The 25,818-nt window shown below is 38.4% G+C and overlaps 1 long non-coding RNA gene across 1 annotated transcript in view; it reads left to right on the top strand.

Moving 5' to 3' along the window:
• LOC112605198 overlaps window positions 1–21,361 on the top strand; it is a 40,280-nt gene extending 18,919 nt beyond the window's left edge. Inside the window, exons 3-4 of the long non-coding RNA XR_003115373.1 lie at window positions 12,306–12,351; window positions 19,946–21,361. This is a non-coding gene — a long non-coding RNA (uncharacterized LOC112605198). The remainder of the gene's footprint in view (window positions 1–12,305; window positions 12,352–19,945) is intronic.
• The last annotated feature ends 4,457 nt before the right edge of the window (window positions 21,362–25,818 follow it).

The following is a 25,818-nucleotide window of genomic DNA, read 5'->3' as shown; positions in this document are numbered from 1 at the left end:
AATGCCTAGAAAAAAGAATGAAAAAATGCACCATTGTAGTGATAATGAATTATCTTTTATCTATTTTAATAAATACTCTGTATATTTTCTAAATTTTCTAAAATGGCATTCATTACTTTTGAAGTCAAGGAATACATTGTTGTTGTTGTTGGTATTGGTGGCGGTAATGTGTGTGTGTGTGTGTGTGTGTGTGTGTTTAAAGATCACAGTATGTCTAAGAATTACCCTCAGCTGAAGTTGGACTTAAAGATTGGGGAGAGGGGCAAATGACATTGGAATAGGGTGCTTCTACCATCCATTATGATCCCAATGTTTGGCCCCCAAATTGCTTTGAATGCCCCTGTGCATTTAAGAACTCAGCAACCAGGATATAAGAGTGATTGGGGCCTCTTCCCTCCTCCACACTCCATCTCTTGTGCTGTTGTAGTGGACAATGTCAGTTAAATTTAAAGCTTAGATAAACAACAAATCTTACATAAGACAAACATATTTTAAAATTACTGGTTATTTATCTAAAAATCAGACATAGCTGGGAGTCCTCTATTTTAGCTGCTATATCTAGCAATCCTACCTCTAAATCCCTTCAGATGCCTTTTCAACATTTTTGTAAATATAAAAATTTCCCTCCTCTCCTTTATTGGTCCACCCTGGGAACATTTCTTTATTAAATCACTCACCCAGGAGTCTTGCTTTTGATGTTTCTGTGGAACTTAAACTCAGGAGAATCTTCTTCCTCTTTCCTGCCCCCATATCTCTTTCTCTATCTATTCAGCTCTCTCTCTTTCTTAGTTATCTTTCTGGCATTTCTCCCTCTAAGCACTTCTCAAAAATTGCCCTCATTTACTTTTCTATGGATTATCTAAAAAGTAAACATCCTCAGGATTTTCTCCAATGTGTAAACACATTACCAGTACAAATAATAATCAAAACACAAAACTGACAAAGGATACAAATATAGAGTTGATAAAATCTGTTGATAAGCTAATAATCAAGTAGGCTATGAAATACAACCCAGGAAAATTGACCATAATGTAAATAGTAACCACAAAAACTCCATGATTTTAGAAATGATACATGATGTTTGTTATTGACAAAAAATAGATACACCCTAATTATATTATTTAGAGATAATTAACTGATCAGTTGAAAATAATTTAAAATGCAGATAAAAATGGAATGTGCAGATTAAGAATTTAATTAGCTTGGAGTTCACTCAAGAAAATGTTTCTTCACTGGAAATTCAACAGTGCTGACAAAACTCTGAAGGAAATAATTTTATTCGAAGTCCTCAGGGTCAAAGTCAAGAGGTAAAAAATGTTATGCTCAAAGTGTTCTGTGTTGATGGACAATCTTGGCAAAGTTGTCAGCATAAACATAAAGAAGCACATGGAATCTCATTCTGCTGCCTAGGGAGGGATACCGAGGGAGAGGTGGGTGTGAGAAGGGCTTGGGGCTTAGGTCATGCCATGGAGCCATAATGAAAGCTGCTTTGTGTTGGCCAGGCATGGAGTAATAATAGCAGCAATGAAGGTAATTGCCATAGTGGCCCTAAATACATACTTTTGATCAATAGGAAAATTGTGGAACACTTACTAAGGTGTTGGACCCTATGCTAGACATGAGATCACCATCATCTCTGTGATCATATGAACTGTTTTTCCCACTTGCTATATGAATATTGAGACTTAATGAGGTTTAATAGTGTTAAATTCACACAGCCAGAGATGTCTGATGCCAAAGCTGAGCTCTTAACACCTGTGCTTTGTGTCAGGCAATGTGTCTTCCCCATTCGTAGAGCACCTCACTTTGGGTGGACTTCAGTGTCAGATGAAGGACACAGAAATCAAATCTGTGGATGCTGGAGAGTGTTATGCAGAGTTCGGGAACCATATCATTCCTTTCTTAAGTTATTCCGGAAATAAGTACAGGGTCAGGGGAAAACTAGAAGCAAAGAGAACAACTTAAAATATTTTAATATTAAGAAATGACAAAGGCTTGACCCAATTGAGTGACAGTAGGGATGAAGTAGAAAGGAAGTATAGAAATATACTGTGTGGGTGTAATTACCAGGGCTTGGTGGTTAACTAAATATAGGTCATGGAGGAATGGGGTCAAAAATGAATCCAGACTTAAGTTTGAATGATTGGAAAGTTTTGCTGCAGAGAAAGGAAATTCACTGTAAGAATTTCAGACCCATACTGGTTGTCCCACCTAAACTTCCATTTGTATGTAAAAGACATGAACTTCATAATTACAAGTTTAGGTGTGCAAACTATTGCCATTGTTATATTCTACAAGTTGTCAATATAATTTTGAAATTTTTGTCCACAATTTGACTTCTTCAGTAAAACATAAATCTCTCCATTATAGAAGAAACTCGATCAAATTCAATTTTGTTATTGTTGTTGTTTTGGTTAGGGGGAGCACTTCAGGTTGAAAATTTATTCCTCAGCAAGACTATTCTTCCTTTATTATCATTCTCCCTAGTGTTGAGACAAAATGGTAGCTCTGGTGTGAGATGCAGAGCAGTACACAGGGGAGGGTGGGAATAAGTGGGAAAGTCAGAGACTTATGCAACTACAACCTTGTTTTGGTGGTGGCAGAGGTAGACTCACCTCCATCTTGGTCTAGGCCCTTTGGTACCATATTGGAATATTGTTGCCTTATTATTGTTAGATGCATGCACCTTCCTAATATTGGCCCACAGAGGGGGGCTTGAGCTCCTATCAGTGGCAGCAAGGTCAGCCCACATGTTTTGCTATGTGATCAGCGTCTAATCTAGGTCACTGGAGCACATGACCCTTGACTCCCACTCCCTCTAGGAACACAGAAAAGTTAGCTCCTAGCTCTTCTCTCCATGCCACCTGGGACCCGCAGGGCCTGGGGAGGCCGCTTGCTGACTTGTGTGCCTCACAGAGTCACTGTGCCTGCTCAGGCATCATGTGCTATCAAAAACTTCTCTCCAACGCTTACTTTCTTTTCACCTATGCACCATTTTTGTCTGGGAGGAAGGTAAAGATGGCCATGAAATGCTCAGACTGATGTGGGGAGTTTCTGTGTCTCTCTTTTCTCAGGAGCTTACTCAGGGTGGAAGGCAGGTCATAGGCCAATATCTAATCCAGTGACTTTCTCTAATCCTTCTTTTCCTCCCCAGTTTGTGGGTGTCCAGATTGTCTGGGGTTAAGTGGAGAGGATAGGAGATCTGAATTCTTACAAACACATTTGCTTTGTACATCTATGTCTTTTAACATCAATGTTTTAATATTTAATAGACAAGAATTTTCTCTTCTGCTCTCTGATCCCACCATGAGAAATAATCCCTGTGATGAATGATCTTAACTATACAAGTTGATGAGGGGGAACCAGAAGGAGAAAAAAAAATGTTGCTTAATATCTTACATTATGACATTTAACCACACAGTAGGTCAGCAGGTATAACAGGAACATCATAACAAGAATCTAGCTAGAACTTGACCAAAACTAAACCAAATCCAATGCAAACTTTCTTTTTCTTGGCACACCTTCTGAATGTTGCTGTAGACCAGAGGACAGAATAATGTAGAAAAACATCTTTTTCTTCCAATCTTAAGCTGATTATCGTTTAGTTGGAAATAAATCTGAGATCCTAAATGGCAACAAAAACAAAAACAGCTCAAGCAAACAGGCAGTATTCACTAATGATGACTTTGGTGAAATAGAGGAAAGGAATTGTCAGGAAGAAGGGAGGCCATGGGAAGTGAATGTCCCTTTGCAGCCATCATTTTTCTAGGGTTGCAGTAGGGATACAAAGGCAGGGCAACAATCCCCTTTCAGACATGACATGCTGGGGAGTCGGAATTAGTGAAGAGGAGATAACACTCTATTTAAAAATTTAGTTGCTTCCAGTTTCTTTGGGTCACTCATGGTTGCACTGAACTGCTTGCTGTAAATAGAAAGATTTTTCTAGTTGGACTTAAATGATAAAAATCTGGTTCAGTGGGCTGTATGACTATAAAAAATGTCATAGCCGACCATTTTAGGGCAAGCTTGAAAAGGTGAAATAGTAAAGGTATGAAATACACATATCCATACATTCATTTATTTAACTAATTCATTGAGCCAACAACTGTACTGCACCTACTGTATTCCAGGCCTATGCTAAGCAGTAGAATACAGAAACCAATAAAAAGGAGTATGCACTATCTAGATGCTCACTGTAAGGTAAAGGGACACACAGCAACCAGCTATGTTATATAAGATTATTCTATGGCCAAGGTATGTCAGGGGAAGAGACCAGCTCTACCTAGCTGGGGATTGGGAAGGCATCACAAAGATAGCAGGGAATAATCAAATGTATCCTTTGAAGGAAAGAACATCTTGGAGTTAAAAAGACTTTGATGAGGACCAGAGGCCAGAGAGAGCACAGCATGTTTAAGGAAATGCCTAGACTTTAGAGTGAGAGGACCTCAGAGAACTTTGCAGGAAGCAAATGGAAATGAGCCTGGAAAGTAGGCAGGGGCTGGATAATTAAGGACTCCTTAGCCCATCATATAAAATCAGGACATTATCCTTTGATGGAGGAGCACCATTGGCCGGTTTTTTAGCAGGGAAAGCATGACCAAATGTATCACATTTTAGAGAGAACACTTTAGTGCTATTGTGTTGAGTTAATTACAAGGAATCCACAGTGGAAACTGGAAGTCTATTGTATACTATAGGGAAACTAAAATGGGGTCTAACCTAAACCAATAGGAGTGGGAATGGAAGAAAGGGCAGGTTCAAGAGGTGGTGTGGTGTAGAACTAAGGCGTTAGGATGTGTGCAAAGGCAAGGGGGGAATAAAGACAATGTCCAGGTTTTTGGCTTAAATGGGGAACAATAGAGCATACGGGATAGAGAGAAAGAGCAAACAGAATAGAGGAGGTTTCCTGGGGATTAGAGAGTGGAAGTTCAGTTTTAGACGTGCCAAATTTGAGATGCCTGTGGGACATCAAAATGGAGATGTCTTACAGCTGTTTGACGTACAGGTCTGCAGCTCAGTATAGAGGTCTGGGCTGATTTATATTTGGGAGTCATGTCTCTGAGGCTGTGAATCAGTCCTGTCGAGAATGCTGATATTTATGAACTAAGAGAGAAGAAGAGTAGCCAGTGAAAGAGACTGAAAAGAGTAAGTCAGAGGTATAGGAGAACATGGGGTCTGATTACCAGGACACAAGGAAGGAGAGAGCATTAGGAAGAAGGGAATGGTTAGCATCGTCAAATTCTATAGCAAAGTCACATGGAGCCATTGTAGTAAAGCTGGAGGGCAAAATGACTACTCGCCAGGGAGAGGCAGATTTTGCTCCAATACATGGGAGAGCTTTCTCGCAATTGATACATCTAGTCCCCTGCATACAGCAGGCAATTGGTAAATATTTGCTTGAAATAAGGGTTATTTAATGATGGAATTATTTGTCTGATGAGGACCACAGAGGAGTTCATTAAGCAAAGGTGAGCTGCTCAAGTGATAGGGATGCTGTAAAAGGGATCCCTGCAATGGTTGGAGATCTGTATAAAGAAAGCCCTTTGAGCAGTTTGGATGGCAAATGTTTGGTGTGAGTGTAGTGGTTTTGTTTTTGTTTTTCATTTTAAAATAAAATTACTTTGGCCAAATAAAGAGTGAAACCCAGCCCACTCCTTACTCATCATGCCATTTGACGTAATTCTTGTAACCCTCGTGTCATAATTTCCTCACCCATAAACTTGGGATATATCATCTGTCCTATCTACTCCCCTAGAGAATAAATGTGCTTGTTAAGTGTTTGGGAACATGAAGAAAAAAAGAAGGATAATGATACAAGACAGGTCTGGGAGATCTAAGCTTGGCTTTGCTACCATTTTCCTAGATTGACTTAGACAAACTAGTTTTTACGTTTATAAAATGAAGGGGCTAGGCAATATGTCGAAGCTCTCTTCTGCCCCCATTTTCTTTCAGGCTGTGATGTCCATTTCTTTGGCATGATCACCATCACCATCATTCCCAGGTTCAGGGCACAGGCAGGTGGAAAGGACTTTTTAAATGCACACTGGCTCAGGTGACCCCCAGTGCAGATGAGTGATGGGGGTAGGGACAAATCTCAGTATTGTGTCCACTTTCCAGATGACATTGCTTCTCAATAAAGTCAACCATGACAGTCCTGGGGTCACAGAACTGACAGACACTGGAATGGAACCTTCAGCTCGGTTCTTTTCTCTCCAAAACCATGCTCTGTCCACCTCCCTACAGCATTGTGTACTTATGTTGGGCATTGTTATTATTCAACAGCAACCCTGGATTGATAAGGAAGAGGTCAATCCTGCCTTCAGAAGGCCCGACTTAGAGTCCAGTCTTAGGCCCTTGTTTCGTGTTCAACATTGAGAAGGTCATTTCCCCATTGTGGAGATGCTCAATTTCTGCATATACAAAGAAGAGAGCCATTGCATCCTGCAGCTTCTGAAGGTCGTGAAGAGGGTGAAATGAGATGAGGGAGGCAGGCTGGGAATCACTATGCACATTGCAGGGCCTGTGTTTCTGTGAGGTTTGCAGGCACATGGTACAGCTGATTGCACAGCGATTACAGTGCTTTTCAATGTTGTGGGGCTCAGCATGCCTGCGCTGGGAGCCGGTTCTCTCCCAATGGCTTGGGTAAAATACCCCTCAGAGGGGCTGCATCCTCCCTCCCTTTCAATCCAAATATTTAGCTTCAAGCCTGCTTCAGCTGTGCTTTGGCAAGAAGTATACGGGAGGAGGAGGCTGCTCTGAGGGGCCCTCCTTTGAAGCCCTGGATGTCCTACAGTGATATGGGGCCTTGGCCAAGCAAGTTGAGCTTTGAGGCCAGCGGCAGGTTTGAGACACTCCGGGGGCTGCTGACTTCAGCTGAGGGGGCTCAAAGCCCAGATCCCCACACAGCTGTGGACTCTCAAGGATCTCTCTCTCTCTCTCTTTCTGTTTCTCGGGCAGAGCTTCATGTGCATCTGAGCCAGCCCTGCAGCAGCCCTTAGCAGCCCTTCTCTGGGGCTGGGTTATCTGTATGCCCAGGAAATCACTGGGCTGAGGGTACAAGATGGGATCTTGGCTTTCTCAAAAGAAGAATGAATTATTATCATTGAGTCCTCGGGGGGAACTCTTGGGGCAGGACTCACCATTACTCCCAGTAACCTACTTGGGAGATTTCTGTTTCTTGTTCCTGAAACCTTAGATTCTGAGGGCTGTTTCTACCATGAGATATAGGACTCATTAACTTAAAAATATGACCACTGCTTATCAATTTGGGCCCACTGTACCCATAGAACAGCCGGCAAAGAAAAGAGTTCATGCACTGGCAGTTGTAATACACCCTGATCATAAGGAGAAAGCATGGTTATTTCACAAAGAGGGTAGGGAAGGGTAGGAAGAATATTTACTTTTTCCTCAGGAGATGCCCTACTCCCTAAATAACTGAATTCCTATTGAATGTATTCAGAGAATTTGGCACTTAGGTATTGTGAATGCTGCCACCTATATTAGAATCAAGGGTAAGAAAAAATTGGAGTGAGAGCAATGGAAGTTGAAGAATAAGATCAATTGAACATATATGGAAGAGGAGTGTCTCTCCTTTAGGTCCAGGTGTGACCTTGGCATTGTATAAGGGCAGGAGGCAGAGGAAGGTGGATGTCCTTCTCTCCAATGGCTCTGCACTCTCTCACCTTTCTCAGAATAATTGGTTGTGAGGACAAATATGATGTCACTATACCACACCATCTCCTTATTTGAGGCAACAAGGATTTAGGTGAACTTGAACTTACCATTATGATTAAGAGAAAGTGGAGAATCATTTGGGGAAACAAACTAAAAAAGCAGGTTTGTTGACTCAATGATTCATAAAATGGTCACTGCTTTATTTTCTGTAGCTGGACATTTTCTCCTCTCTTTAAGGTGAGTGCCTTGAATAATTGATGTTCTTGGGGAAGAATACCTATCTCAAAGGTGGAATCACTGATTAATGTTTTCCAGGGATATGTTTATCACTGAATCTGCAATGGCTAGAGCAATTCCCGGCAACATGGGTACTCAGAAAATATTTGATGAGTAAATAGAAGGAAGGAAGGGAGAAAGAAAGGCAGAAAAGAAGAAAAGGTAAGGAAGTAAAGGTAGGGAAGGAGAGGTGAGAGGAGGGAAAGAGAGGGAAGCAAGGAGGCAGCAGAGTGGTAGGGAGACAGAGAGAGAAAAGGGAGGGATGGAGGGAAGGAAGGAAGGAGGGAGGGAAGGAAGGGAAGAAGGGAGGGAGGGAGGGAAGGAAAGAAGGAAGGAAAGGAAGGAGGGAGGGAAGGAAAGAAGGAAGGAAAGGAAGGAGGGAGAGAGGGAAGGAAGGAAGGAAACAAAGAAGGAAAGGAGGGAGGGAGGGAGACAAGGATAGAGGAAGGAATGAAGGAGGAAGGGAAGGGAGGGACGGAGGGAGGAAGGAAGGAAGGAAGGAAGGAAGGAAGGAAGGAAGGAAGGAAGGAAGGAAGGAAGGAAAGGAGTTTCTTATTTGTGGCTCATCAGACTTAGAGGTCACACTTGTGATACTATTCCGTGATAATGTATTTGGTATCCTGGAGGTGGGAAAAATTCATTTTTGCCTCATTAAATTTATAAAACCCATGGTTTTTGCCTAAGGGAAGAACTGTGTTTATAGAATGGTGAAGTGTTTCGAAGTAAATTGATTCTGCATGCAAAAGTGTATAACAATTTTGTTGACATCAGATTTTTACTATGGTAAGTTCAGAAGGTTTATGTTCAGAAAGTTGATGTTCCTTGACTATCCCTCTTGGTCTGGTAGAGGCTTCTTTCTGTCACTCCCGTCTCGTAACTGCATCACTTTGTATTATGGCTCCTCCTCACCTAAGACAGTTTTTCTGCTTGCTCCTAAGCAGCAAGAATTGAAAGAAAATGTGTAGACTTAGAAGAAATAATACCCCAGAGCCACCTTTAAATGCATTTTTCCAAGGCATATCAAAATATCCTTGGAATTTGTTGTGAAAATTTGACCACATCCTAGTTAGCATGAGGTTAAAATTAACAGTAACATGTGTTTTAGGGATCTCAATTTGCAAAATATTAATAGAGTTCATGGGCAGTTAACTGCAATAAAGGGAGGAAATGAAGTTTATAGTGCAGGGCCCTGGGGATTACAGCTTTCTCTACCCCTGAGCACGTTCATATCCCAGAACTCACGTAAAGTGAGGAAGGCCGTAAAAGGAACAAAGAAGGAAAGCTCAAGGTTGATGTTATAGGTCTCTTTCTCTTCCCTCCTGGGAGGGCTTCCAGTGCATCCAGGGGTAGCCTCACTTAGCCTTAGTTTCCTCCTGCCCATTCAGAAACCCATGATTTACCCTGAGGTGCAAAAACAAGGACCTTCAGTGAAACTCATAGCTGCTGAAACATCAGAAAGGAGCCCTGACCAATTTCTTACCACTTCTGTGGAAATGTGATTCTTATTGCATTTTCATCTCAAGTTAAACTACTTAGGCATAAAAAAATTTAAAAAAATGTATGAAGACATTCCAGATTGAGAGTCAGTAGACATGGATTTATGCATTCTCTGCTTTTGACTCTCTTGTGACTTTAAGGAAATCATGCCTTCCTTCTACACTTTTGCCTCCTCACCTAAACAGAAATAGTAGGGCTAGGGGATCTCTAGGGGCTCTTCCTGCTCTTTAGTTTGTAGTTTAATGTGAATCTGACTTTTGTCCAGTGGGCTTTCTTAGGAAAATTTACCAAAGAATGATTATTGAATACAAGATTCAGATATTAGAGCCAGGAAAAGTCCATGCAAGCTAAAGTAATCACAATAGCAAGAAAGGTAGGCTTTATTTCAAAGGCGAGATGGAGATTGAATGATGAGAGAGGAAAGAGGTCACTCCAGGCAAAGAGAAGGCTTAGGGTAAAGACCTGAGGTGTGAAGATACAAGGCGTGATTTGAAATTCAATGGGAGAGCAAGGTAATTGGAGCAAGTTGAAGAAGGAAACAAAAGAGGAGAACCTCCACAGCCTTCCCAGGACTTCATCTGGACCATTTCTGGGGCCACCTTCAGGGACACACTTCAGTGTAGTATATAGGAATATTTTTGGACTCAAAATGTCAAAAAAGGTGGCTGATCTGGACTGTTTCTGATGAGGGCCCTACTGGTCTCGCCTGCCGAGTTAGTGCTCTTGTAGCTGAGACCTGACTTTCTCACTCCAGTTGGTAGCTGTCCTCATGTCAGTTCCTTTCACACTAGCTCCTCCACAGGCCTTTGCCATACTCACCTTCTGCTTCTAGCATGGGAGTCATTCTGCTTTCGAGAGAGCCTCCATGGAAAGAATCTGGGAGTGATGACTTTCCAGGGTGTTAACATACGAAATCTTCCACCCTCTTCATATAAATATAAATATATATATATATATAGTTTGTTTTTCTTTTTCTTTTTTTTTTTTTTTTTGAGATGGAGTCTTGCTGTGTTGCCCAGGCTGGAGTACAGTGGTGCCATCTCAGCTCACTGCAACCTCTGCCTCCCAGGTTCAAGCGATTCTGTTGCCTCAGCCTCCTGAGTAGCTGGGACGATAGGTGCATGCCACCACTCCCGGCTAATTTTTGTATTTTTAGTAGAGATGGGGTTTCACCATGTTGGTCAGGCTGGTCTTGAACTCCTGATCTCGTTATCCACCCGCCTTGGCCTCCCAAAGTGCTGGGATTACAGGGTGAGCCACCATGCCTGGCCCCCTCTTCATATTCTTAAGGCTCAATCTTCTGGGCCTCCAGGAGGCCTAAGGGTACCCAGTACTCACACCACTTCTGCTCTTGGCAAAGTTATCAGGAGCCTTCCACCACTTCAATCTTTGGGACAGTGAAGTTCAGTGGAGCTCAGACTATCATGAACCCTTGCTAGTATCCATTGACTGGGTTTGACACCCAGGCACTCTCATTAGATTCTAATCACTTTTTGCCACAGTGAGGTCTGAGGCTTAGTACTCTCTGGGTCACCCTGCTGACATCTCTATTTCCTCTGACCTTGTCACTAGAACTGGGATCTGACCTTGTATTTTTCTTAGTCATGAGCCCCTACTTTGTTAAGTGTTTCAGGCCCCCCCAGGACCACAGTTCTCAGCTCATTTATCTATGAGTATTAATATCCTGCCTTGTGCTTGCCTGGATTCTTTATCTGACTGGCAGGTGCTCTGGGGTAGACCACCTTCTGAACTGTGATCTAGGTTGCAACAGCCTCTCACACCTGTATCCTTACGCTCATTTATGTTGCACGCTTCAATTCCCAAACCATTCATCACACATTCTTCTTACATAAACTTTATTTCTTGTCCTTGATTTGTGAGCAGTTAGAGCAACAGCCCCCCACAGAAATATCAAAAGCTGTTTGTTATTACAAAGACCTCATTCTACTCTCATTAAAGATGTTGGGAAAGAATGTCATGATTCTATCTCATATTTTTGGTGGGAATAATTTGATAACTACCTGATAAAACTTTTTAGTCTCATAATCACTTGCTCTGAATCTCCAGAACACTGAGAAATTGAAGGAAATATGTAAGGGTTGTTTGTTCCTTTATTTGCTTATTTTACTTAAAGTCAGCATTTTCACAAAAGTTGTGGTCTTTTTAATTGTGCACACTTTGTGCCTTAGTTTATCTGTGTTCAGTTCCTGGCCAGAGATCATTTGTTTTCATAAGAATGTACATGTGTCTGAAGCATCAGAGCTACAGGCGCTGCTCCCACCCCGTCCCTGCAGACTTCATCCTGCTCAGTCCAAGGCAAGGGAACTATCCACTGGCTCAGACCCATTATAAGAGAAGTCTAGAATTGTCTTATCTACTAGTCCTGGGCCAAAAGGAAACTGAGGAAGCTCTTCAGTACACAAGAGTCTAATGGATGGCAGGTCTCTCAACCCCCACAAGCATGCCCACCACAGGCAGAAGATGCCCACTGCCATCCCTCCCCAAGCTGATTGAACACTCACAGTCTCATGGGACTGCTCAGTGCTGAGTTAACAGAACCCCTTTGGAGCCTACGAACTGGATTCCTCAGTACATCCAACAAGGGCTTCTACACTTTTTCCTCACTCAAGACATACTGAGCTTTTTTCCCTCAAATGGGCCAATGCAATTGGTGCCTGTATGGTAGACACACCTGACGGCAATAGCTTAACTGAAGCCTACCCTGAGAATGACCCTGTACAGCAGATGGACCTGACAGCAATAATTTAAGAAATGAGGGTGCTCATGTGGAGGTTGCTGAGGAGAGGGTGCTCACTGAGGATGTTATGTAAACTGCATATTTTTTTTTTTTCCAGCAGTTTTGGTTTTCCTGTCCAGCCTGCCACCACTGGACCGTCCCTGTATGTAAGTTCCCGCAAATAAAACCATAGGCCTCTTTTGCTGGCTCTAGGTCTCCTCTCTAGCCTCTTGAACCCAGTGCCATCCCTACTGAAGTTAATAGGGGTCTGGCATGATAGTGTCACAGCATGCTTCAATGCCTGCAAAATAGACTGAGTCTTATGGTTTTGGCTCTGTTGAGTTTATTCTGATGAAGGCAAGGTTCTTATCCTTTTCACTCATCCATAGTCAAGGAGAAAGGCCATCCACGGGAGCTGACGCCCCAAGGGGAGATCACCTATTACCCTCGATAACTCAGGTCTGGTCTCCCCAGCACAAGTGCCAATATAGGTAAAATTACTTCTGATTCCAATCCCAAAGTCCTCCATATTTCTTGCTTTTCCAGTAGATTCCCTTAAGCAGCCCAAAATCCTCTGAAGGGCTTGACATGTGCTGAGCTCCTGAAGGCTGTGGGTAAAGCCAACCGTGGAGCTTCAGGGGATGTTTGCATGCTGAGCAGGCTTAGCAGAGACACTGTGCCAAGGAGTGTTTTTAGAGTGAAGAGGTATTTGAGTTTTTCTCATCTAGGACCAGGAAAGATTACTGGTATGACTCAGAGGATTACAGTAAGAGAGCCTTTTCAATAATGGGGTAAAGAGGAAAGTAGACTGAGTTTGCATGAGGCATCTTGGGGTTTTAATCCCTGCTCAACAACTTACCAACTCAGGGGCTATGAGCCATTTATTTCTCTTAGCCTTGATATCTTTATCAATTAAATAGAGATAATAATATGCATCTTGAGGAGGTACCCTGAGAATTACATGTGGCCATGGTTATAAAATATCTAAACAACATTTGGTACACAGTAAGGGCTCAATATATAGAAGCTGTTTACTACAATAAAGGAGAGTTAAGGCAGGTTACTGGAATTACTTCATCATTTTCTCTAGATCTGAGAGATTCCAAAGGAGCTGATATAACTAGACATATGGCCTAGTTAGTTCTAGGAAAATCTATAACAAAACTCACTTTTCTTATAAGCTTCAGCAGAACTAAGAGAAATAACTGCCCTAAAGTTTGGAGAAGAGCAAAAGGCTGAATTCAGGACCTATTTGTCTTGCAGACAAGTAGAAGCTCCCTACGGCATACTCAACACCGCATATGTGCACAGAAGTGCACAAACACAAAGGTGCAGACATACATGCATATGTGCACATATTCACATACGGAGCTCCCACTCCAAGACTGAGCTACCTCCCTTGCCCACTGTTCTTAAGCTCCTATGCTGTATCAAAGGAGAAGAAACTGATGTTTCAAGCTTGTTGAATTCTAACTCATCAAAATAGTTTGGTTTACCCCCTGTGCTACTTTACAAGGCACTTAGGCATTTTTTCATGGGGTTGAGAAATCATGTTTCATCAGTAATAAACAGGATCAACCCCCAAAGACTGAAGCTCAATTTCAAGCTCAGAACCCAGGAGGTCAGAGTGGATTCTATCACAGAAAATCACAAACTCCCTTTCCTTAGCAAAGCAAAACATATTCTGGGAGAAAGAGAGGAGGCTTCAAGTCAAGCACAGCAGTTTCTAATATTTTTCCACTTGACTTTTCTTAATTAGTGTTGACTAGCTTAACGAAGCAATTAAGGGGCTTATTTGCTTTTTAAAATCACATGTGAAATTTAAGAAACCTTGAAATAGAAGAAATATTTGTCCCCAAGATCTTACTCCACAAGGGATATCAGTTTGAATATTCTCCAACCACTAGAAAGTGAGAACAACTGGCCCTGTTCTCCAAATGAGGCCCAAGCAAAACAGAAATCGCAGTAGCCGGCTCTGCATGTAGAAATCCTCAGTAAGTGAACGGCTGCTTTTCAGATGTTATTTCTGAGACTTCCATTGAAAACAACAATGATAATTAGTTTTTGATAATAAAGACATCTACCACTTATTGATTAATTATGAGCTAAGAAGTGTGTTGCAGACTTTTCATATGTTATTCCAATTTAAATCTGTAAATGTTCCCTTCCCTTTTTACTAGAGTAAGAAAATAAGGATTCAGAGAGGGTGAACGGCATGCCCAGGGTCACACACCTGTCAGGACCTCGACTGAAACTTTTCTCATTCAGACACATGGTTGTCCCATGATATTTCATTTTCTTCCCTTGTGATAATTCTAAACCAGGAGAATTGTGGCTTAAGCACACCAAAGATCATTAAATAACTAAACTTGTGTGTGCATGTTTACACCTACATTTATATAAATAGCATATACAATAGTAAAAAATCATGTTATTTTAAATAATTATATCTAATTATCTGTATGACAATCTAATAAGCCCCTAATAGATAGTATATTAATCATATGATTATAGTTTAAGTTATTTACATGAAATAAGCTAATATATCACAAGTTGTAATTGATACAAACATAAATTGATAATACAAATAAATATATAGTATATTAAATGTGATATGTATGTAACATATACATGAGACCTACAAATCCATAATATGTAATACAAGCCATAATATGATATATAAAACATGTAATACATAATATTGTGATATATATAATGTGTTTGTATACAATACACAACACATGATATATAATACATGGAAATTATGTCTTTAATAATTGTGCATAATAACAGAATTATCAGAAATTTTGATACAGGGTTAAAAATTAGATTATTTTAATAAATATATACTTATAGAACAATAGTCTATATTACAATATAACTCAATAAATAAATTTGATTATTAAATAATAATATTATGGAGTAATTAACTGGACTATCCAGAGTTTAATGTGTGCATCTGGTCATACGCAAGTTCATATTTATTGTCTATCATGTGCTAGAAACAGTGCAAAGCACTTTATATATCACCTTTTTAAACCTTTCCACAAACCAGCAAGGTAGGTACCATTCACTGAAAAGAAATTGAGGCTTTTATCAGTTAAATATTCTTTTTTTGTTTTTCTTTTAGGGGTACAGAGCTAGCAAAAGAGCCAGGAATCAACCCTTATTTCGTCTTATTCCAAATGATATCAAGTGTTTGTATTCTACCAAGTCAGATAAGTAGGTGGAGAAAAGATGAAGTGACAAAGCACAGGAGGGACAAAGAGATTATGCCTTCATGCTTCCCTGCTCCTTGAAAATGTAGTATATGCCAAGTTTTCATTGATTCAGTGGGGAAGGCAAGGGACGCTGGCCTGGTGCCAGTTCAGCCACTCTCTCAGTCTCTTGTTTATTCAACAAGCTGTTCCTCTGGGTCCTGGGGAAGAGGGAATTATTTTGGGTGGCAGCCCATGGCATATGTCCTGATGCAGCCTGTGGCATATGTCCAAGCCCCTCCCAGTGTGACACTTTTGTGACCAGGGTCCATATGCTCATGGCACTCCCTTGGACTTAGCTATTTTTTCATTGCCTCTGGGACTGCAGGCTAAATACTTGGCACTGGAAACATTGCCAGCAGCAGCACAGTTTGGGAGTACATCCCACATGGGCACTGAGTCAACAGTGCCAACAGGAGGAAAACATATGAGCCCAGGGAGATTTCTTAACTATTTACCCAGTGGGGGAAATTGTTTATTTTCCACATATCTCCCAAACAGCCCATTTATGAGCTCCATTTATGACTTCAAACAGGTAAGTTGGCAGAGACATGGCAGTGAAGATAAGATGATGACTAATTAATAGCCTTGCAACAGGTTTCAACACCCAGGTCTACAACTACCATTATTATTTTTCTTAACCACTAACATTTATTTTCAAATACAAACATGCTTTTAAGTATTTTTCTTAATACAGATAATAGTTTTATCTTGTTCCTGGCACCATTTCCTCTTCCCAATAGGGTTATAAATAGGGTATTCCATTTGGCAAGGGTCTTGTCCGTGGCATTGGAGAGACGGTTCTATAGTTACTGTAACAAAACAGCACATAGTTGGCATATTTCTCCCCAAACTTTCCTAACATTTACACTGCCATCTGCATACTTTTCACTTGACTTCACTCTGAAAATTGACTGTTCCTCTGATACATACCAGAGACTTGGCTACTTGGACATTTGGAAACAAAATAGAAGGAACAAAACATGAAAAAGGAAGCATTCTTCCCATTTCTGATCCCAGGCATTCAATACTTGTAGTAGTACAGTAGTTTGTAAGAATGGTTTAAGGTAGCTTCCTTTAAGGGCAATTTTAATTTTAAGATTTTAGGATTCTGTGAATGAAGGGATAATTCATTAATTAATATACTAATATCAATAACTGCTTTATTTTCCTGAGTTTATACAGCTATTTGCCCATATTTAAATATATATGTAGAAAAATGTGGGATCAGTATGTGTGTGTAAGAAAACTCAAAAATGAGTCTTAAAAACACAATAAAGTTAAAATGGAAGATCCAGACCTAAAACCCTTTCCAAAGTTCTGCTCCCAACATTTCAAGTAAGTGTCAGATAACGCAAATGAGTTTTAAGAGGATTAAGATGCTAGAACATAGTATCTCTGGAAGTTCAAGGATTTCCATTGTTGTGAGACAAAGAATGCATAAGAATACAAATCTCCATAGTCTTGTCTTCCAGATAACCCAATAACCCTCACCAGCTGGGCTTTACTTTCTTTTCAGGTTTAAATAAAGGAGGGGGAAGGTTTCAGCAATAGCTGCAGGAGTTACTGATGAATTGAGGATTCTCCAAAATGAGACTTTTAGAGAGAGAGAATACACATAGCCCTTGCCTGGAGAACTGGATAAATTCACTCTGTCTTCATCAAACATGGTTAGCCCAGGCATCATTTGAATGAACGTGAAGGAAAAACTAACTTCTCGATGTTTTTTCCTGATACTCTGCCTGTGCATTTGCTCATGTCATATGAGCATATAGAAGAGAAGCCAGGTCAGAGTGAATATTGGCCCATAACACATTTTATGGAAGGCTATTTGGTGCCTAGTCATCCCCAGAACGTCTTCATATGAGGATTTACTGAGCCAAAAACAATTTAAGATTTATTTGAGAAGTCACCCAAGTGATGAGTCCATTTGTGGATACAAAGATATTAGTGATTAGAATGGTTGTGTTGGAGATGAGAAGTTGCGTTGCTGTTGCTGCTGTTGTTTTATTCTTTTTCTTTGCTCTTATGCAAAATACTGTAGGAAAATAATTTTGTTTTACCAAGTTTAATGTGAGATTTTACTTGTGATTTTGATATTTTGATCCCAAGCCTTACAGTTGGAGAAGTCAAATTTTCTGTTTTTGTTTTAACAATCGTTTTAGCTTATAGAATGAAGGAGTGGACACTGGCTAACTTTACAGAATATTTTATCCATAATTAAGAATCTAATGAAGCTGAAAAAGGAACATTGTTTCTTATGGGTTTAAAATAATATAGATGATGTGTTTTCATTACAAGTGCTTTGGAGATAAAAATTTGAGGGAGAATAAACCAGTACACACCTGCACACTCACACACACACTCACACACACATTTACACACATACAGAAAAAAAAATACTTTTTTAAGCCTTACCTGCTGACATATGTTGTGTTTAAATGAATATTCACTACATCCAACTCTTGTCACTTTCATCCATCTTAGATATTTAACATTAAATATCTAATATTAACATTTAACATCAATATTTAACATTAACACAATATCTAATAACATTAACACAGAGCTATGGTTGAGTTTGTAAGACAATATCACATGCACAACATATATTTGTGTAAGGCATGATGCTGGGTTCTGGATGTTGACTGAGAGATGAAAGAATGGACATCATTTTGACATTGGAAAAATTCATAAATTTGGTGGAGAACAAACATTTGTCATACAAGCTAAATGAGCTTAAGTTGCATTTTAAACTCAGCAGTTCACAAATTTATCAGTTACAACCTTAATATCTTCTTTGATACCACCTTCCAATTCATCTATCTTATACTTTTCTTACCTTGGCCTCTCCAAATTATCTCAGTTCATCTCTCTTCTTCAGTCAGTCAGTGTCTGCTTCCTGTGGGTAGATCTACAATCCTGTACTAACCTGTCACTCTGTAATTCAAATCTCTCTTGATTGGCACTGTCCAAAATGGTAGCCCCTAGCCACATCTGGCTTTTACATTAATATTAAAATTAAATTAAACTTTCAGTTTTTTATTCAAACCAATCACCTTTCAAGTGCCCTACAGCCACATATGGCCCATTGCTACTATTGGTGAATGACGCTGGTATTTCCACTGGCTCAGAAAGCTCTGAGACAGATCTGCTCTAATGCACAGTTCAAAGCTCGCTTGCCAGGCTGTTCTCCCCATAGTTTCCTCAGGCAAGTGAGTCTCCAATAAGTTAAATATTCATTGTTTTCTGCATATATTCTGAGCTTCACTGACTTGGGGGCTTTCCTATTTCCAAAGCTTCAAGTGTTCTTTTGAAATCCTATTGTCATTTAAGGCCTAGAATAAAGAATTGTTTCCCCTTCTTTTACGAAGCCTTTTCTTTTCTTTCTTTCCTTTTTTCTGTTTGTCACACAGCCTTTATTTCTCCCTCACTTTTTTTTATTATTATACTTTAAGTTCTAGGGTACATGTGCACAACATGCAGGTTTGTTACATAAGTACACATGTGCCATGTTGGTGTGCTGCACCCATTAAGCCTTTTCTAATCTTCCCAGTGAGAGCTTTGACTCCTCTGGAATCTGACAGCACACTTTGTGCCTCAGCTGTGCTTCACTTAGAGCTCTGTTTCAGCGACAAGAGTTGGATGCAATGAATGTTCAGTTATTCAAACACAGCATATGTGAGCAGATAAGCCTTAAAAAATTGTGAACTGCTGAGTTCAAAATGTAAGTCTTCAGAGGATTTTTTTTTTTTTTTGCTCCACTAGTTGGTTATGCTAAGTTAAAATGGAAGATTTTAACTTAGTTTTTTGAGGTCAGGGGAAGCATGAAATTTTCATATTTCATGACCTCTGGTTTTTCTTCTTTGTGTGTTTTATTTTACTTATTTATTTTTTTAAGTTTTAGGGACATTAAAGATAAAATAAAAGAATAAAAAGGGAAGGACACAATTGGTGACAAAATCTGAAGGTGAAAATGAATTAATAGAGTTATATCAACCATAGATGAGGGAAGGATGGGGTTGCTGCACATTGTAGAATAAAGTCCTATAATTAAATTCTTTTTCTGTTAATTTGCTTTCTGGATCTACGTGAGTTAATTATTGTCACTAAACCTGTCATTTGTTTTTGTTTTATTTTATCTGTAGAATAAAAATAGTAATGCTCACCACATAGGTTGTTGTAAATATCCCTTAAGGTAATATATGTAAAAGCACCTCTTTAAAAAAAAAATGTCTCATACAAATGTGAGTGTTTACAGCAAGCTTCCAGGAAAGGAGGGTTTGGAATGGGGAGAAACACATGTTCTCCTGTCCCTTCACAAACCCACTTTCTTCTGACAAAGCCCTGCCGACTGATAAAGTTCCAGTAGGCTCTTTGTGAGTTATCCACAGGGTTCTCTTTTTATCTCACAGAAATATTTATATATCTATACATTTCTATAATATTTTTTATTCTACCCTCCTTGGGATGTAGTTATGACTGTTGAATATTTACTTTTCAGACATTCCTTCTCCCTTTGAAGAAATCCACAAAAGAAAAAGCAAAATACTGACAAGTTTTCAAAGCCATGATTTACAGGAATGAATTCTGAAAAGCAAGTGGCTAACATCCGAGTTCATCATCAAATAATATTTCTAAAGCACCCTCTAGTGTCTGGCCCCAAGCCAGATGATTCAACGCCTGGAGAAGCTACAGACTTTTTCAAAGTAAAATAGACTCACGTCTGCTCTTGAGAAGCAAGTCGGCATCATTTAGGATGCCTTAGGAATGTCTCTCTAAATAAGGATTAAAAATGGATTGCTGTAGAAAAATTAATACAGGTACAAACACTAATAATATTGAGTGCAATTTAAATTCCATTTTAAAATAGATAATAGGGTTTAAAATAACATGTCGAAAATTGTACTGGAATTAGCAAAATTTAAAATCTTAGGAAGAAGAATCCTGATTTGTATGTGAAAAGGTTTTGAACTGAGGAAAATTAAGACTAGCAAGAGTAGATAGGGGTTGTCTAGTAGGAATCATAGACCCATCAGCCATCTGATTATGCTGTGACTGATACTAGCCTGTAGTTTTCACCCAGTAAATTATCAAGTGGTACAGTAGAAAGAGCATGGTATGTAGAATCATAAGACTCATAGTTTGGGGTCAACTCTACTAGTCACTTGGCCATGTGGTTTGGAACACATCACAAAAGATTTATGAGCCTTCGCTTCTTCACATGTAAAATTGTGATGATTTTGCCAACTTCATAGAATTGTTTAGACTTTAGAGTATTACATAGGATACAACGGACTAGTTCCTTGAACAAAGTACTTGTCCCCAAAATGTTACTATTTTTTCTAGTTGTGTGATTGATTTTGCAATCAGCAATTTAATATTATGCATTCAATACGTTTATAATGTGCATTCAATGTGACTCGCATATATTTCATAAAAACAAATTTGAATATTTTTCTCATTTTGTCATTCACATATCTTTGAGAATGGCATCATAGTTTTATTTTGATAATGAAGTAATACAGTCAATTCCTGAATAGGCTAGTTGACTTTAATGAGAAATACCCATTTATTCATTCATTCATTCATTTCATTTTCAACTTTTAAATTAAATCCATAATGGCCCCTTCACTATGGGGTTCTTATATTAATAAGATGGACCACACACTTTTATCACCTACAAAAAAAATCTTTGTAGGCGGAGCAATAAAGAGTACTGAATCATTTTAAGAAGTCACATAGAAAATGACTTTTGAACATGGAAGGACTCGGCTTGATCAAGCAAATTCTGTTTCAAAGTTTTACTTCCAAGGTTATTTATTACTGTGTGGAATCTCACTCCTGGGGCTGGGGTCAAGAAAAATGGGGACACAGGTGTCTGCCTATTTGCACAGGCATTAAAAAGTATTGTAAAATGAGCTTCAGCCTTTTAAGTTACTGTCTTCTTTATAATAATAATCTTTTCCATTTTACAAGGTCTATATTATTTTTAGGTAAGAAAACACTGTAGAGTTCATGTTTTATTGTTCCTTGCAGTTATATAAATTATATTTGGCCAAAACAAATGTAATTCCTACTGTGTGAACTGGGAACCCAAAATGTTGATTTTCCTCAAGTTATAAACAATGTGAAGATATGTTATACTAGGTCACAATTTTCCAGAGCAGAGCAAAATATATAACTCAGTTTTAATAACAAAACTGCATATATCATTAAAGCTTCCTACTCCACACAGAATGTATTATATTACCCTGCCCAGCAAGAGACATCCTTTGTGTAGACCACAATTTCTAAAATACCATTTGATTGAATAGAAAACAGGTTAGCCATTTCTTAGTTTAAAAGAAAACATAATGGGTAAATGCTCATGGACATTCTGCTTTGCCTTTGCTAGTGAATATTAAATTTCTTCTCACTAAGTTTAAATGTCACAGATTTTGTAAACAAGGTCTGGGGGAAAACCATTATGACCCTTTTCTGACTATTAGATGAATCTTCATATTTTTAGCAACTTAGAAGCAGATGTCCTCTCCTTTTCAGCACCAATAAACCTTATTTATACATGTACTATATCAACTTCAAGCCTTATTGTAATTATTTACGTACAAGTCTGCCTCCCCAAATAGACTTGCAACTTAAGGCAAAATCCAGACTGCATTATGTTTGTATTCTGAGCCCCTGGTTCAATGTCTACCACAAAGTTGGAGCTCTAGAAATATTAAATAAAAGCATATATGCTGAAAATTCACCACCAAATTCTTAATTTACCCACCCGCCGTTCCTTTCAGAATAACTCCAAAATTTAAGAAATTGTAAGTACTATCTCTACAACACTGATAGGAATCAGGAACTATTTCCTTTATTACAAACTCACAGATGGGATTATTAGCTAGTCTGTCCTCCTTATTTCACAGATGGGGATTTGAGGGACCAGATGAAGGAAGCTTCTTTACTCTTGCTATATCATAAAACTGATACCAATTACGTTTATATGATATAAAAGTAGTCCATGTTAATTCTAAACATTTTGACAAGTTCAAACATACATAAAGGAGCCAGCAACCACATGAAAAGATAACTTGAAAAATCATTAAATGTAAATCAAAACCACAATGAGGTATTACCTCAAACTTATGAGGAAAGCAAAGCAGAAACCAGAAACTACCAAATGTTGGTGAGTATGTGGAGAAACTGGAACCCTTGTGTGCTGTTAGTTGGCTTGTAAAATGGTGCAACTGCTATGGAATAGTATGACAGTTCTTCCAAAAATTAAAAATAGAATCACAGCATGATCTAGTCATTTTACTTCTGGGTATATATCCAAGAGAATTGAAAGCAGGGTCTTGAAGAGATATCTGCATGCCCTTGTTTATAGAGGCAAAACCCAAATGTCCATCAGGGTATTAATGGACAAACAAAATAAGAAATGGAATCTTACCCAATCTTAAAACAGGAAGGTAATCTGTCACATTCTACAACATGGATGAACCTTGAGGACATTATTTTTAGTAAAACATTCCAGTCACAAAAAATCAAATACTGTATTATTTCACTAATATGAGCTCTCCAAATTAGTCAAATTCATACAGACTGAAAATAAAATGTGATTTTTCAGGGGCTACAGGGAGGCAGTACTGGGGAGTTGTTCAATGCATGTAGAGTCTCAGTTTTGCAAAATAAAAATTTCTGGAAGTATGTTGCATCATAATGTGAATATACTCAACACTACTGAATATACACTTAAAAATGGTTAAGATAGTATTTTATTTTTTTCTACACTTAAAAATGTATGAAAATACACATAAAGGAAAAAAATTTAAAAATATATAAAATAACATCAGAAAAGGTCTAATTAATATATTTAGTTGTTTTATGCAATATTTATATATTTGAGATCGTATTATGTAATAATATACCTTATTTTTATAACAAAAATAGGACCAAAGCATTTTTAACTATAGAAATACCAACTTAAAAAGTTCAATGAGAGCTCATAATATGAATAAACCATAATTTGCTTAACCGCATCCCAATATTTAAATTATTGTACTTAAAAAAAAAATTTATTTATTTATTTATTTATTTATTTATTTATTTATTTTTGAGATAGAGTCTCACTTTGTTGCCCAGGTTGGAGTGCAATGGTGCAATCTTGGCTAACTGCAACCTCCATCTCCTAAGTTCAAGTGATTCTCCCGCCTCAGCCTCCTGAGTAGCTGAGACTACAGGTGTATGCCACCATGCCCATCTAATTTTCGTATTTTTAGTAGAGATGGGGTTTCACCATGTTGGCCAGGCTGGCCTCAAACTCCTGACCTTAGATGATCTGCTCGCCCCAGTCTCCCAAAGTGCAGGGATTACGGGTGTGAGCCACCATGCTTGGACTAAATTATTGTACTTTTGTAAGTAATGTTTTATTTCCTATTTTTGTACATTTGTTGTCTATGTTTCTGATTGAGTCTCAGAAGTGAAATTAACAGAATGAACATTTAAAACTACCTGCCATATATTGTGAAATTTAATATCGCTTTACTATTCATTCATAGAAGTAGGAGATGAATGGCTCTGTGCTATCACACTATCTTCTGCATTGATTCTTCTTCACCTTCTTATCATCGTCATCATCATCATCAATAAATTTGTAAGGAAGGAAACAGCATTGCTTACTGATTTTCATTTCTTTGCTTGTTAGTAAAACTGATACAACTGAATGTACTTTCCAGTTACTTGTGTAAATTATTTTTTTACATTCAGATATAGCATAAATTGATCAATATTTGAGACCGTCATGAAGAAACTTAATTTTTTATCTATCATATTGGGCTGCAAATATTTTTCCTAGCTTCACATCTATTTTTAAATTCTGTTTTGTAAATATACAATTATAAATCTCTGTACAGAGACATATTTAATTTATTTTTATTTAAATTTTTATTTGATTTTCAACTAACTACGGTGTAGTCAGTGATTTTGAGATTTCAGTGAACATCTCATGAAATATTTAGTAAAATTTTCAGTACTATATCTTGAAAAGTCTTGTAGGAGTTTTGCATAGGACAGTTTAGGACCGACACATGAAGTCTGGAATAACTGGTGCAACAACATCAATGGCAATCATAACGACAAAAACAAGAAAACAAACAAATAAACAAACAACTTGTAGCTACATCTCTTTGAGTGTCTGCTTTCTGCCAGGCACTGAGTTGACTGATGTAACTCATTAGCTTAAATCATATGACAGCCTTATGAAGCACGTGCTATTATTATCACCATTTTTTGCAGAGCATCCAAGTGGCATAATATGTTATGTAATTTGCTACAATCACTCAGTGGTTAGTTGGAACTGAGTTTTGACTTCAGTCCATCTGTCTTCAGAAATCTGGGGCTCTCTCACCACTGAGATATGTTGCCTCTAAAAGTTACCAAGCTGCCTCAAAATCTTTGCAAGATTCATTTAAGGACTTATTAAAATTGCCTTTATGTTTCCAGATGTAATTTTTTCCTTAATATTTCGGATTTTGCAATGCTTTTACTGTTTTTGGATGACTTTTAATTTTTTTCTCATTATATTTTCTTGTTGATTACTTTTAGTATCTGCACACTCTACTGAATTCTTACTAATGTTAAGTGGTTACAGTTAATTTTCTTGAGTTTTCTAGTTGTTATTTCTTATGGAAACTGTATTCCTACTTGCGTTCAATATCTTATAGTAATAGCCACAAGTTCTATAACCATTGAGTACTAAAGGGCAGAGCATGTATGTGTGTTTTGTTTCTAAATATCATGGATATCATTTAGGTTTTCACAACTAGGCATAGTGAAGGTTGTCAGGTTAGTAAAGTATTACTTACCATGTTTTACGTATATTTTTAATTTAAGATCTTCTCAATAAAAATAAAAGTTTTATTGTATTTAAAGCCATTTGGCATTTTATTTAGATGACAATATATGATTTTTAACCTCCTTCTTTGTCTTACATAAAAAATAAAAATGGCATCTACATTTCCATGGCAATTGTCATCAGTTTTAAGCGGTTTGCATGCATTTTCATACTTCATCTTCACAAAAACCCTGTGCGGTAGTCACTGACATATTTTCTTTTCCAATTAACAGATGAGAGGACTGAAGCAAAGAATGGTTAGTGACCTCCACAAGGCTATATAATGAGTTAAAGGAAGACCTGAGATTTAAGTGCAAAATGATCTGCCTCTACAGCCAATGTTCCTAATCACTTAGACACATGAGGATACCAGTGGAAAGAGGTTTTGAGAAGTCGTCCAGAATTAAAACCTGTATCAGGGAGACAGAGAAGGCCAATGCATACATACCTACAAGAACTGGATGCAGCTTAACTCTAAAAGGAAAAAAAACAAT

Source organism: Theropithecus gelada, chromosome 13 (genome assembly GCF_003255815.1).
Source record: "Theropithecus gelada isolate Dixy chromosome 13, Tgel_1.0, whole genome shotgun sequence".
NCBI classification, from domain to species: Eukaryota; Metazoa; Chordata; class Mammalia; order Primates; family Cercopithecidae; genus Theropithecus; species Theropithecus gelada.
Note: the sequence above shows the minus strand (reverse complement) of the source record. Positions and strands in the feature narration are given on the sequence as shown.